Below are 14,916 nucleotides of genomic sequence, written 5' to 3'. Positions count from 1 at the left end.
CGGGTAAAGTACACCCAGCGAGCCCACTCTGAACCCGGTTTACTGCTCATCGGAAAACCCCGGGTAAGATACACCCAGCGAGCCCACTCTGAACCCGGTTTACTGCTCATTGGAAAACCCCGGGTAAGGTACACCCAGCGAGCCCACTCTGAACCCGGTTTGCTGCTCATCGGAAAACCCCGGGTAAGGTACACCCAGCGAGCCCACTCTGGACCCGGTCTGCTGCTCATCGGAAAACCCCGGGTAAGGTACACCCAGCGAGCCCACTCTGAACCCAGTTTGCTGCTCATCGGAAAACCACGGGTAAGGTACACCCAGCGAGCCCACTTTGAACCCGGTTTGCTGCTCATCGGAAAACCCCGGGTAAGGTACACCCAGAGAGCCCACTCTGAACCCGGTTTGTTGCTCATCGGAAAACCCCAGGTAAGGTACACCCAGCGAGCCCACTCTGAACCCGGTTAACTGCTCACCGGAAAACCCCGGGTAAGGTACACCCAGCGAGCCCACTCTGAACCCGGTTTGTTGCTCATCGGAAAACCCTGGGTAAGGTACACCCAGCGAGCCCACTCTGAACCTGGTAAGCTGCTCATCGGAAAACCCCGGGTAAGGTACACCCAGCGAGCCCACTCTGAACCTGGTTTGCTCATTGGAAAACCCCGGGTAAGGTACACCCAGCGAGCCCACTCTGAACCCGGTTTGTTGCTCATCGGAAAACCCCGGGTAAAGTGCACCCAGTGAGCCCACTCTGAACCCGGTTTACTGCTCATCGGAAAACCCCGGGTAAGGTACACCCAGCGAGCCCACTCTGAACCCGGTTTGTTGCTCATCGGAAAACCCCGGGTAAGGTGCACCCAGCGAGCCCACTCTGAACCCGGTTTGCTGCTCATTGGGAAAACCCGGGTAAGGTACACCCAGCGAGCCCACTCTGAACCCGGTTTGCTGCTCATCGGAAAACCCCGGGTAAGGTACACCCAGCGAGCCCACTCTGAAACTGGTTTACTGCTCATCGGAAAACCCCGGGTAAGGTACACCCAGCGAGCCCACTCTGAACCCGGTTTGCTCATCGGAAAACCCCGTGTAAGGTACACCCAGCGAGCCCACTCTGAAACCGGTTTACTGCTCATCGGAAAACCCCAGGTAAGGTACACCCAGCGAGCCCTCTCTGAACCCGGTTTGCTGCTCATCGGAAAACCCCGGGTAAGGTACACCCAGCGAGCCCACTCTGAAACCGGTTTACTGCTCATCGGAAAACCCCGGGTAAGGTACACCCAGCGAGCCCACTCTGAACCCGGTTTGCTCATCGGAAAACCCCGGGTAAGGTACACCCAGTGAGCCCACTCTGAAACCGGTTTACTGCTCATCGGAAAACCCCGGGTAATGTACACCCAGCGAGCCCACTCTGAACCCGGTTTGCTGTTCATCGGAAAACCCCGGGTAAGGTACACCCAGTGAGCCCACTCTGAACCCGGTTTTATGCTCATCAGAAAACCCCGGGTAAGGTACACCCAGCGAGCCCACTCTGAACCCGGTTTACTGCTCATCGGAAAACACCGGGTAAGGTGCACCAGCGAGCCCACTCTGGACCCGATTTACTGCTCATCGGAAAACCCCGGGTAAGGTGCACCCAGCGAGCCCACTCTGAACCCGGTTTGCTGCTCATCGGAAAACCCCGGGTAAGGTACACCCAGCATGCCCACTCTGAACCCGGTTTGCTGCTCATCAGAAAACCCCGGGTAAGGTGCACCCAGCGTGCCCACTCTGAACCCGGTTTGCTGCTCATCAGAAAACCCCGGGTAAGGTGCACCCAGCGAGCCCATTCTAAACCCGGTTTACTGCTCATCGGAAAACCCCGGGTAAGGTGCACCCAACGAGCCCACTCTGAACCCGGTTTGTTCATCGGAAAACCCCGGGTAAGGTACACCCAGCGAGTCCACTCTGAACCCGGTTTACTGCTCATCGGAAAACCTCGGGTAAGGTACACCCAGCGAGCCCACTCTGAACCCAGTTTGCTCATTGGAAAACCCCGGGTAAGGTACACCCAGCGTGCCCACTCTGAACCCGGTTTACTGCTCATTGGAAAACCCCGGGTAAGGTACACCCAGCGAGCCCACTCTGAACCTGGTAAGCTGCTCATCGGAAAACCCCGGGTAAGGTACACCCAGCGAGCCCACTCTGAACCCGGTTTGCTGCTCATCGGAAAACCCTGGGTAAGGTACACCCAGCGAGCCCACTCTGAACCCGGTTTACTCATCGGAAAACCCCGAGTAAGGTGCACCCAGCGAGCCCACTCTGAACCCGGTTTACTCATCGGAAAACCCCGGGTAAGATACACCCAGCGAGCCCACTCTGAACCTGGTTTGCTCATTGGAAAACCCCGGGTAAGGTACACCCAGCGAGCCCACTCTGAACCCGGTTTGTTGCTCATCGGAAAACCCCGGGTAAAGTGCACCCAGTGAGCCCACTCTGAACCCGGTTTACTGCTCATCGGAAAACCCCGGGTAAGGTACACCCAGCGAGCCCACTCTGAACCCGGTCTGCTGCTCATCGGAAATCCCCGGGTAAGGTACACCCAGTGAGCCCACTCTGAACCCGGTTTGCTGCTCATCGGAAAACCACGGGTAAGGTACACCCAGCGAGCCCACTTTGAACCCGGTTTGCTGCTCATCGGAAAACCCCGGGTAAAGTACACCCAGCGAGCCCACTCTGAACCTGGTTTACTGCTCATCGGAAAACCCCGGGTAAGGTGCACCCAGCGACCCCACTCTGAACCCGGTTTACTGCTCATCGGAAAACCCCGGGTAAGGTACACCCAGCGAGCCCACTCTGAACCCGGTTTGTTGCTCATCGGAAAACCCTGGGTAAGGTACACCCAGCGAGCCCACTCTGAACCTGGTAAGCTGCTCATCGGAAAACCCCGGGTAAGGTACACCCAGCGAGCCCACTCTGAACCTGGTTTGCTCATTGGAAAACCCCGGGTAAGGTACACCCAGCGAGCCCACTCTGAACCCGGTTTGTTGCTCATCGGAAAACCCCGGGTAAAGTGCACCCAGTGAGCCCACTCTGAACCCGGTTTACTGCTCATCGGAAAACCCCGGGTAAGGTACACCCAGCGAGCCCACTCTGAACCCGGTTTGTTGCTCATCGGAAAACCCCGGGTAAGGTGCACCCAGCGAGCCCACTCTGAACCCGGTTTGCTGCTCATTGGGAAAACCCGGGTAAGGTACACCCAGCGAGCCCACTCTGAACCCGGTTTGCTGCTCATCGGAAAACCCCGGGTAAGGTACACCCAGCGAGCCCACTCTGAAACTGGTTTACTGCTCATCGGAAAACCCCGGGTAAGGTACACCCAGCGAGCCCACTCTGAACCCGGTTTGCTCATCGGAAAACCCCGGGTAAGGTACACCCAGCGAGCCCACTCTGAAACCGGTTTACTGCTCATCGGAAAACCCCAGGTAAGGTACACCCAGCGAGCCCTCTCTGAACCTGGTTTGCTGCTCATCGGAAAACCCCGGGTAAGGTACACCCAGCGAGCCCACTCTGAACCCGGTTTACTGCTCATCGGAAAACCCCGGGTAAGATACACCCAGCGAGCCCACTCTGAACCCGGTTTACTGCTCATTGGAAAACCCCGGGTAAGGTACACCCAGCGAGCCCACTCTGAACCCGGTTTGCTGCTCATCGGAAAACCCCGGGTAAGGTACACCCAGCGAGCCCACTCTGGACCCGGTCTGCTGCTCATCGGAAAACCCCGGGTAAGGTACACCCAGCGAGCCCACTCTGAACCCGGTTTGCTGCTCATCGGAAAACCACGGGTAAGGTACACCCAGCGAGCCCACTTTGAACCCGGTTTGCTGCTCATCGGAAAACCCCGGGTAAGGTACACCCAGAGAGCCCACTCTGAACCCGGTTTGTTGCTCATCGGAAAACCCCAGGTAAGGTACACCCAGCGAGCCCACTCTGAACCCGGTTAACTGCTCACCGGAAAACCCCGGGTAAGGTACACCCAGCGAGCCCACTCTGAACCCGGTTTGTTGCTCATCGGAAAACCCTGGGTAAGGTACACCCAGCGAGCCCACTCTGAACCTGGTAAGCTGCTCATCGGAAAACCCCGGGTAAGGTACACCCAGCGAGCCCACTCTGAACCTGGTTTGCTCATTGGAAAACCCCGGGTAAGGTACACCCAGCGAGCCCACTCTGAACCCGGTTTGTTGCTCATCGGAAAACCCCGGGTAAAGTGCACCCAGTGAGCCCACTCTGAACCCGGTTTACTGCTCATCGGAAAACCCCGGGTAAGGTACACCCAGCGAGCCCACTCTGAACCCGGTTTGTTGCTCATCGGAAAACCCCGGGTAAGGTGCACCCAGCGAGCCCACTCTGAACCCGGTTTGCTGCTCATTGGGAAAACCCGGGTAAGGTACACCCAGCGAGCCCACTCTGAACCCGGTTTGCTGCTCATCGGAAAACCCCGGGTAAGGTACACCCAGCGAGCCCACTCTGAAACTGGTTTACTGCTCATCGGAAAACCCCGGGTAAGGTACACCCAGCGAGCCCACTCTGAACCCGGTTTGCTCATCGGAAAACCCCGGGTAAGGTACACCCAGCGAGCCCACTCTGAAACCGGTTTACTGCTCATCGGAAAACCCCAGGTAAGGTACACCCAGCGAGCCCTCTCTGAACCCGGTTTGCTGCTCATCGGAAAACCCCGGGTAAGGTACACCCAGCGAGCCCACTCTGAAACCGGTTTACTGCTCATCGGAAAACCCCGGGTAAGGTACACCCAGCGAGCCCACTCTGAACCCGGTTTGCTCATCGGAAAACCCCGGGTAAGGTACACCCAGCGAGCCCACTCTGAAACCGGTTTACTGCTCATCGGAAAACCCCGGGTAAGGTACACCCAGCGAGCCCACTCTGAACCCGGTTTGCTGTTCATCGGAAAACCCCGGGTAAGGTACACCCAGTGAGCCCACTCTGAACCCGGTTTTATGCTCATCAGAAAACCCCGGGTAAGGTACACCCAGCGAGCCCACTCTGAACCCGGTTTACTGCTCATCGGAAAACCCCGGGTAAGGTGCACCAGCGAGCCCACTCTGGACCCGATTTACTGCTCATCGGAAAAACCCGGGTAAGGTGCACCCAGCGAGCCCACTCTGAACCCGGTTTGCTGCTCATCGGAAAACCCCGGGTAAGGTACACCCAGCATGCCCACTCTGAACCCGGTTTGCTGCTCATCAGAAAACCCCGGGTAAGGTGCACCCAGCGTGCCCACTCTGAACCCGGTTTGCTGCTCATCAGAAAACCCCGGGTAAGGTGCACCCAGCGAGCCCATTCTAAACCCGGTTTACTGCTCATCGGAAAACCCCGGGTAAGGTGCACCCAACGAGCCCACTCTGAACCCGGTTTGTTCATCGGAAAACCCCGGGTAAGGTACACCCAGCGAGTCCACTCTGAACCCGGTTTACTGCTCATCGGAAAACCTCGGGTAAGGTACACCCAGCGAGCCCACTCTGAACCCAGTTTGCTCATTGGAAAACCCCGGGTAAGGTACACCCAGCGTGCCCACTCTGAACCCGGTTTACTGCTCATTGGAAAACCCCGGGTAAGGTACACCCAGCGAGCCCACTCTGAACCTGGTAAGCTGCTCATCGGAAAACCCCGGGTAAGGTACACCCAGCGAGCCCACTCTGAACCCGGTTTGCTGCTCATCGGAAAACCCTGGGTAAGGTACACCCAGCGAGCCCACTCTGAACCCGGTTTACTCATCGGAAAACCCCGAGTAAGGTGCACCCAGCGAGCCCACTCTGAACCCGGTTTACTCATCGGAAAACCCCGGGTAAGATACACCCAGCGAGCCCACTCTGAACCTGGTTTGCTCATTGGAAAACCCCGGGTAAGGTACACCCAGCGAGCCCACTCTGAACCCGGTTTGTTGCTCATCGGAAAACCCCGGGTAAAGTGCACCCAGTGAGCCCACTCTGAACCCGGTTTACTGCTCATCGGAAAACCCCGGGTAAGGTACACCCAGCGAGCCCACTCTGAACCCGGTCTGCTGCTCATCGGAAATCCCCGGGTAAGGTACACCCAGTGAGCCCACTCTGAACCCGGTTTGCTGCTCATCGGAAAACCACGGGTAAGGTACACCCAGCGAGCCCACTTTGAACCCGGTTTGCTGCTCATCGGAAAACCCCGGGTAAAGTACACCCAGCGAGCCCACTCTGAACCTGGTTTACTGCTCATCGGAAATCCCCGGGTAAGGTGCACCCAGCGACCCCACTCTGAACCCGGTTTACTGCTCATCGGAAAACCCCGGGTAAGGTACACCCAGCGAGCCCACTCTGAACCCAGTTTGTTGCTCATCGGAAAACCCTGGGTAAGGTACACCCAGCGAGCCCACTCTGAACCTGGTAAGCTGCTCATCGGAAAACCCCGGGTAAGGTACACCCAGCGAGCCCACTCTGAACCTGGTTTGCTCATTGGAAAACCCCGGGTAAGGTACACCCAGCGAGCCCACTCTGAACCCGGTTTGTTGCTCATCGGAAAACCCCGGGTAAAGTGCACCCAGTGAGCCCACTCTGAACCCGGTTTACTGCTCATCGGAAAACCCCGGGTAAGGTACACCCAGCGAGCCCACTCTGAACCCGGTTTGTTGCTCATCGGAAAACCCCGGGTAAGGTGCACCCAGCGAGCCCACTCTGAACCCGGTTTGCTGCTCATTGGGAAAACCCGGGTAAGGTACACCCAGCGAGCCCACTCTGAACCCGGTTTGCTGCTCATCGGAAAACCCCGGGTAAGGTACACCCAGCGAGCCCACTCTGAAACTGGTTTACTGCTCATCGGAAAACCCCGGGTAAGGTACACCCAGCGAGCCCACTCTGAACCCGGTTTGCTCATCGGAAAACCCCGGGTAAGGTACACCCAGCGAGCCCACTCTGAAACTGGTTTACTGCTCATCGGAAAACCCCAGGTAAGGTACACCCAGCGAGCCCTCTCTGAACCCGGTTTGCTGCTCATCGGAAAACCCCGGGTAAGGTACACCCAGCGAGCCCACTCTGAAACCGGTTTACTGCTCATCGGAAAACCCCGGGTAAACTACACCCAGCGAGCCCACTCTGAACCCGGTTTGCTCATCGGAAAACCCCGGGTAAGGTACACCCAGCGAGCCCACTCTGAAACCGGTTTACTGCTCATCGGAAAACCCCGGGTAAGGTACACCCAGCGAGCCCACTCTGAACCCGGTTTGCTGTTCATCGGAAAACCCCGGGTAAGGTACACCCAGTGAGCCCACTCTGAACCCGGTTTTATGCTCATCAGAAAACCCCGGGTAAGGTACACCCAGCGAGCCCACTCTGAACCCGGTTTACTGCTCATCGGAAAACCCCGGGTAAGGTGCACCAGCGAGCCCACTCTGGACCCGATTTACTGCTCATCGGAAAACCCCGGGTAAGGTGCACCCAGCGAGCCCACTCTGAACCCGGTTTGCTGCTCATCGGAAAACCCCGGGTAAGGTACACCCAGCATGCCCACTCTGAACCCGGTTTGCTGCTCATCAGAAAACCCCGGGTAAGGTGCACCCAGCGTGCCCACTCTGAACCCGGTTTGCTGCTCATCAGAAAACCCCGGGTAAGGTGCACCCAGCGAGCCCATTCTAAACCCGGTTTACTGCTCATCGGAAAACCCCGGGTAAGGTGCACCCAACGAGCCCACTCTGAACCCGGTTTGTTCATCGGAAAACCCCGGGTAAGGTACACCCAGCGAGTCCACTCTGAACCCGGTTTACTGCTCATCGGAAAACCTCGGGTAAGGTACACCCAGCGAGCCCACTCTGAACCCAGTTTGCTCATTGGAAAACCCCGGGTAAGGTACACCCAGCGTGCCCACTCTGAACCCGGTTTACTGCTCATTGGAAAACCCCGGGTAAGGTACACCCAGCGAGCCCACTCTGAACCTGGTAAGCTGCTCATCGGAAAACCCCGGGTAAGGTACACCCAGCAAGCCCACTCTGAACCCGGTTTGCTGCTCATCGGAAAACCCTGGGTAAGGTACACCCAGCGAGCCCACTCTGAACCCGGTTTACTCATCGGAAAACCCCGAGTAAGGTGCACCCAGCGAGCCCACTCTGAACCCGGTTTACTCATCGGAAAACCCCGGGTAAGATACACCCAGCGAGCCCACTCTGAACCTGGTTTGCTCATTGGAAAACCCCGGGTAAGGTACACCCAGCGAGCCCACTCTGAACCCGGTTTGTTGCTCATCGGAAAACCCCGGGTAAAGTGCACCCAGTGAGCCCACTCTGAACCCGGTTTACTGCTCATCAGAAAACCCCGGGTAAGGTACACCCAGCGAGCCCACTCTGAACCCGGTCTGCTGCTCATCGGAAATCCCCGGGTAAGGTACACCCAGTGAGCCCACTCTGAACCCGGTTTGCTGCTCATCGGAAAACCACGGGTAAGGTACACCCAGCGAGCCCACTTTGAACCCGGTTTGCTGCTCATCGGAAAACCCCGGGTAAAGTACACCCAGCGAGCCCACTCTGAACCTGGTTTACTGCTCATCGGAAAACCCCGGGTAAGGTGCACCCAGCGACCCCACTCTGAACCCGGTTTACTGCTCATCGGAAAACCCCGGGTAAGGTACACCCAGCGAGCCCACTCTGAACCCGGTTTACTGCTCATCGGAAACCCCGGGTAAGGTACACCCAGCGAGCCCACTCTGAACCCGGTTTACTCATCGGAAAACCCCGGGTAATGTACACCCAGCGAGCCCACTCTGAACCCGGTTTGCTGCTCATCGGAAGACCCCGGGTAAGGTTCACCCAGCGAGCCCACTCTGAACCCGGTCTGCTGCTCATCGGAAATCCCCGGGTAAGGTACACCCAGCGAGCTCACTCTGAACCAGGTTTACTGCTCACCGGAAAACCCCAGGTAAGGTACACCAAGCGAGCCCACTCTGAACCCGGTTTGTTGCTCATTGGAAAACCCTGGGTAAGGTGCACCCAGCGAGCCCACTCTGAACCCGGTTTGTTGCTCATTGGAAAACCCTGGGTAAGGTACACCCAGCGAGCCCACTCTGAACCCGGTTTGTTGCTCATTGGAAAACCCTGGGTAAGGTGCACCCAGCGAGCCCACTCTGAACCTGGTAAGCTGCTCATCGGAAAACCCCGGGTAAGGTACACCCAGCGAGCCCACTCTGAACCTGGTAAGCTGCTCATCAGAAAACCCCGGGTAAGGTACACCCAGCGAGCCCACTCTGAACCCGGTTTGTTGCTCATTGGAAAACCCTGGGTAAGGTGCACCCAGCGAGCCCACTCTGAACCTGGTAAGCTGCTCATCGGAAAACCCCGGGTAAGGTACACCCAGCGAGCCCACTCTGAACCTGTTAAGCTGCTCATCGGAAAACCCCGGGTAAGGTACACCCAGCGAGCCCACTCTGAACCTGGTTTGCTCATTGGAAAACCCCGGGTAAGGTACACCCAGCGAGCCCACTCTGAACCTGGTAAGCTGCTCATCGGAAAACCCCGGGTAAGGTACACCCAGCGAGCCCACTCTGAACCCGGTTTGCTGCTCATCGGAAAACCCTGGGTAAGGTACACCCAGCGAGCCCACTCTGAACCCGGTTTACTCATCGGAAAACCCCGAGTAAGGTGCACCCAGCGAGCCCACTCTGAACCCGGTTTACTCATCGGAAAACCCCGGGTAAGGTACACCCAGCGAGCCCACTCTGAACCTGGTTTGCTCATTGGAAAACCCCGGGTAAGGTACACCCGGGTAAGGTACACCCAGCGAGCCCACTCTGAACCCGGTCTGCTGCTCATCGGAAATCCCCGGGTAAGGTACACCCAGCGAGCCCACTCTGAACCCGGTTTGCTGCTCATCGGAAAACCACGGGTAAGGTACACCCAGCGAGCCCACTTTGAACCCGGTTTGCTGCTCATCGGAAAACCCCGGGTAAAGTACACCCAGCGAGCCCACTCTGAACCTGGTTTACTGCTCATCGGAAAACCCCGGGTAAGGTGCACCCAGCGAGCCCACTCTGAACCCGGTTTACTGCTCATCGGAAAACCCCGGGTAAGGTACACCCAGCGAGCCCACTCTGAACCCGGTTTACTGCTCATCGGAAAGCCCCGGGTAAGGTACACCCAGCGAGCCCACTCTGAACCCGGTTTACTCATCGGAAAACCCCGGGTAATGTACACCCAGCGAGCCCACTCTGAACCCGGTTTGCTGCTCATCGGAAGACCCCGGGTAAGGTACACCCAGCGAGCCCACTCTGAACCCGGTCTGCTGCTCATCGGAAATCCCCGGGTAAGGTACACCCAGCGAGCTCACTCTGAACCAGGTTTACTGCTCACCGGAAAACCCCAGGTAAGGTACACCAAGCGAGCCCACTCTGAACCCGGTTTGTTGCTCATTGGAAAACCCCGGGTAAGTTGCACCCAGCGAGCCCACTCTGAACCCGGTTTGTTGCTCATTGGAAAACCCTGGGTAAGGTACACCCAGCGAGCCCACTCTGAACCCGGTTTGTTGCTCATTGGAAAACCCTGGGGAAGGTGCACCCAGCGAGCCCACTCTGAACCTGGTAAGCTGCTCATCGGAAAACCCCGGGTAAGGTACACCCAGCGAGCCCACTCTGAACCTGGTAAGCTGCTCATCAGAAAACCCCGGGTAAGGTACACCCAGCGAGCCCACTCTGAACCCGGTTTGTTGCTCATTGGAAAACCCTGGGTAAGGTGCACCCAGCGAGCCCACTCTGAACCTGGTAAGCTGCTCATCGGAAAACCCCGGGTAAGGTACACCCAGCGAGCCCGCTCTGAACCTGTTAAGCTGCTCATCGGAAAACCCCGGGTAAGGTACACCCAGCGAGCCCACTCTGAACCTGGTTTGCTCATTGGAAAACCCCGGGTAAGGTACACCCAGCGAGCCCACTCTGAACCTGGTTTGCTCATTGGAAAACCCCGGGTAAGGTATACCCAGCGAGCCCACTCTGAACCCGGTTTGCTCATCGGAAAACCCCGTGTAAGGTACACCCAGCGAGCCCACTCTGAACCCGGATTGCTGCTCATCGGAAAACCCCGGGTAAGGTACACCCAGCGAGCCCACTCTGAACACGGTTTACTGCTCATCGGAAAACCCCATGTAAGGTACACCCAGCGAGCCCACTCTGAACACGGTTTACTGCTCATCGGAAAACCCCATGTAAGGTACACCCAGCGAGCCCACTCTGAACCCGGTTTACTGCTCATCGGAAATCCCCGGGTAAGGTACACCCAGCGAGCCCACTCTGAACACGGTTTACTGCTCATCGGAAAACCCCATGTAAGGTACACCCAGCGAGCCCACTCTGAACCCGGTTTGCTGCTCCCTCTGTGCCCAGCACTGCCTGCACCCCCGGCACATGGCAGTGGAATTTCAAAAGAAGGAAGGAATCTGTCAGCATTTGAAAGGATTTTAGAAAGAATTCAAGGTGTTTTCAGAGAGTTGGGATCTTTCTCTGTTCTCGGGGAGTTAGATATCAGCCTTTCTCCTGTGAATATAGAGCTGTCTTATAGGGCTGTAATCATCTTTGAGAGAGCTGCCAATTAGTCTCACTCCCTGGCCCTTTCCCCAGGGCCCTGCAAAACTTTCCTTTAAGTAGATCCAATTCCCTTTTGAAAGTTACTATTGAATCTGCGTCCAGCCCCTTTCAGACAGTGCATTCCAGATCACAACAACTCACTGAGTGAAAAATGGCTCATCTCCCCTCTGGATTTTTGTCCATTATTTGATGTGATGTGTTTACTTGTGAAATATATTTTCTGAGTGGAATTAAATTTAAAACCAGGTTCTGAGGCATGATTCTCTATTCACACATCGAAGGTGAGAGAGATGCTGTGGGTCACACACTTAGTCCAGTAGCTGAAAGTGATTAACAGACTGGATTTGTATTTAGTGATCCCGGGCGTGTTACCGATACCTTCCCTGGATACCAAGGCTGGGAGAGGCACTCTGGAAGATATGGGGAGCTGGGACTTGTCCATAAGAGTAACCGAAGGTTTGAGAACTGAAATAATCTAGAGTTAGAAAGGAGAAAAGGACCAAAAATGGAGCAGTCGGTAACAGGACATCAATTAGTCTCCTCTTAACTTGGAGAAATCAAATACTCAACACACTGTGTGTTTGATACAATGCTGATCTATTTGACATATATCAAAATATTAAATTCCAGCCCAGTTATAGGGTTATTAACATCAACAGAAACAAACCCCAATTGTCAGAATGAACAAGGTTCAGTCCTGGATGTGATTAACAGCAGCAATAACAGCAGAATCCACCTTTGGCAGTAAAGTGTGAACTCGCTGGTGTTTCAGTCAGTGGGATTGAATCAGTGACCCTCTTCACACACACGGAGCAAGTGAACGGCCTCTCCCCAGTGTGAGTGAGTTGGTGTCTCTGGAGTTTGGATGACTGAATGAATCCCTTCCCACAGACGGAACAGGTGAATGGCCTCTCCCCAGTGTGAACTCGATGGTGTGTAAAATGGTGAACTGAACGAGTGAATCCTTTCCCACAGACAGAACAGGTGAACGGTCTCTCCCCAATGTGAACTCGCTGGTGTGTAAAATGGTGAACTGAACGAGTGAATCCCTTCCCACAGACGGAACAGGTGAACGGCCTCTCCCCAGTGTGAACTCGCTGGTGTGTAAAATGGTGAACTGTACGAGTGAATCCCTTCCCACAGACTGAACAGGTGAACGGCCTCTCCCCAGTGTGAACTCACTGGTGTGTCAAAAGATGAACTGAACGAGTGAATCCCTTCCCACAGACGGAACAGGTGAATGGCCTCTCCCCAGTGTGAACTCGCTGGTGTGTAAAAAGGTGAACTGAACAAGTGAATCCCTTCCCACAGACGGAACAGGTGAACGGCCTCTCCCCAGTGTGAACTTGCTGGTGTGTAAAATGGTGAACTGAACGAATGAATCCCCTCCCACACTCAGAGCAGTTGAACGGTCTCTCCTTGGTGTGAACTTGCTGGTGTTCAGCGAGTTGCAATGTCTGGCTGAACCTCTGCCCACAGTGAGAGCAACTGAATGGACTCTCATGAGTGTGAAGGAGCTGGTGTTCAACCAGACGGAATGACTGCCGGGACCTCTTCCCGCAGTGAGAGCAACAGAACGGTCTCCCATCAGTGTGAACTCGCTGGTGTTCAATCAGCTCCTCAGAGGTTGTAAAGCTGTTCCCACAGTCAGAGCATTTAAAAAGTCTCTCATCAGCGTGATCAAGTTGGTGTGCAGTGAGGTGGGATGAACAAGTGAATCCCTTCCCACACACGGAGCAGGTGAATAGCCTCTCCCCAGTTTCCAGCAGGGCCAGTTAATTGAATCCCTTCCCACAATCCCCGCATTTCCATGGTTTCTCCGTGGTGCGGGTGTCCTTGTGTCTCTCCAGGTTGGATGATAGGTTAAAGTCTCGTCCACACACAAAACACGTGGACGGTTTCTCCCCGCTGTGAATGGTGCAATGTTTTTTCAGGCTGTCTAACTGGTTAAAGCTCTTTCCACAGTCAGTGCACTGGATCACTCTCACTCGGGTATGTGTGTCTCGGTGCTTTTCCAGTTACACTGATGTTTGAAATCTTTTCCCACGGACAGAACAGGCAAACATTTCTCCTTCCACATTCAAAGGCCAATGATATTCGGGTCCTGATGAATCGAGTGACTCTGTCAAATCTTGACATGATGTTTGGTTTGAGTTTCCTGTCTGTAAATCCTCCCCTTCTAATACCTTGTAAAAGGAGTTTACAAAAGTCATCACTGTAAGTGCAGGATAGAAATTCAGAACAGACAATTCTAGTTTCTATGGAACATTCTTTCCTCTCTTGTTCCCCCAAAGCTGTAAATCCCCGTCCCACACACTCTCCCTCCTCCCTGTGCTGAAATCCAAACCCATCGCACCATCTCCAACATTTCTTTCCTCCACTCCCAGTTTTCCCCCTCCCTCTACTCTGGTTGGGTTCAGTTCTACACCCGCTGTGTGCAGAGTGAGAATAAAATCAATGAGCTGCTGATTTTCTCTGCTGGTCACTGGGCCTTTTTGGATGGACCAATAAGGTGAGACTGGGTTGGCCCAGGGTCACCAAACAAGAATCAGCCCAACAAGGCTCCTTTTCAGGGGCCACTAATGTGGGAGAAACATGTGGACCAATCAAAATTATATTTGTTCAATTTATATTACCGATTTAGACTTTGGAATCAAAAACACAATTTCTAAATTTGCGGACAACACCAACTTGTGGGGCATAGCCAATACTGAGGAGGACTGCAACACATTACAGGAAGACATTAATAAACTTGAAGAATGGGCCTATAATTGGCAAATGAATTTCAACACAGATAATTATGAGGTATTACATTTTGGTAAGTAAAATAGGGAGGTCACATATTACTTGGAAAATAAGAATCTAAATGGGGTAGAGGAGCAAAGGGATCTCGGAGTAAAAATACACAAATCACTAAAAGTATCGACACAGGTTAACAAGGCCATAAAAAAAGCAAACCAAGCACTAGGGTTTATTTCTAGAGGGATAGAATTGAAAAGTAGGGAAGTTATGCTAAACCTGTATCGAACCTTGGTTAGACCGCACTTGGAGTACTGCGTACAGTTCTGGTCACCATATTATAAAAAGGATATAGAGGCACTGGAGAGGGTGCAGTGAAGATTTACAAGGATGATACCAGAAATGCGAGGTATACATATCAGGAAAGGACCTGGACCTGGGAGAGAGCAGCATCGGCAGAGCTTAAAACCAGCGGCAGCAGCGAGGCCCGACCACAGAGCCTGGACCTGGACCTGGGAGACAGCAGCATCGGCAGAGCTTAAAAGCGGTGGCAGCAGCGAGGCCCGACCACAGAGACTGGACCTGGACCTGGGAGAGAGCAGCATCGGC

The 14,916-nt window shown here is 54.9% G+C and overlaps 1 pseudogene; it reads right to left on the bottom strand.

The window, feature by feature from the left end:
- Nucleotides 1-12,259: 12,259 nt before the first annotated feature.
- LOC147124671 (uncharacterized) lies at nt 12,260-14,270 on the bottom strand (annotated as a pseudogene).
- Nucleotides 14,271-14,916: the final 646 nt, after the last annotated feature.

The sequence above is a fragment of the Somniosus microcephalus genome, chromosome 1 (genome assembly GCF_052327205.1).
Source record: "Somniosus microcephalus isolate GS21.2 chromosome 1, FLI_Smic_1.0, whole genome shotgun sequence".
Classification (NCBI taxonomy): Eukaryota; Metazoa; Chordata; class Chondrichthyes; order Squaliformes; family Somniosidae; genus Somniosus; species Somniosus microcephalus.
This window is presented reverse-complemented; position numbering and strand designations above follow the sequence as displayed.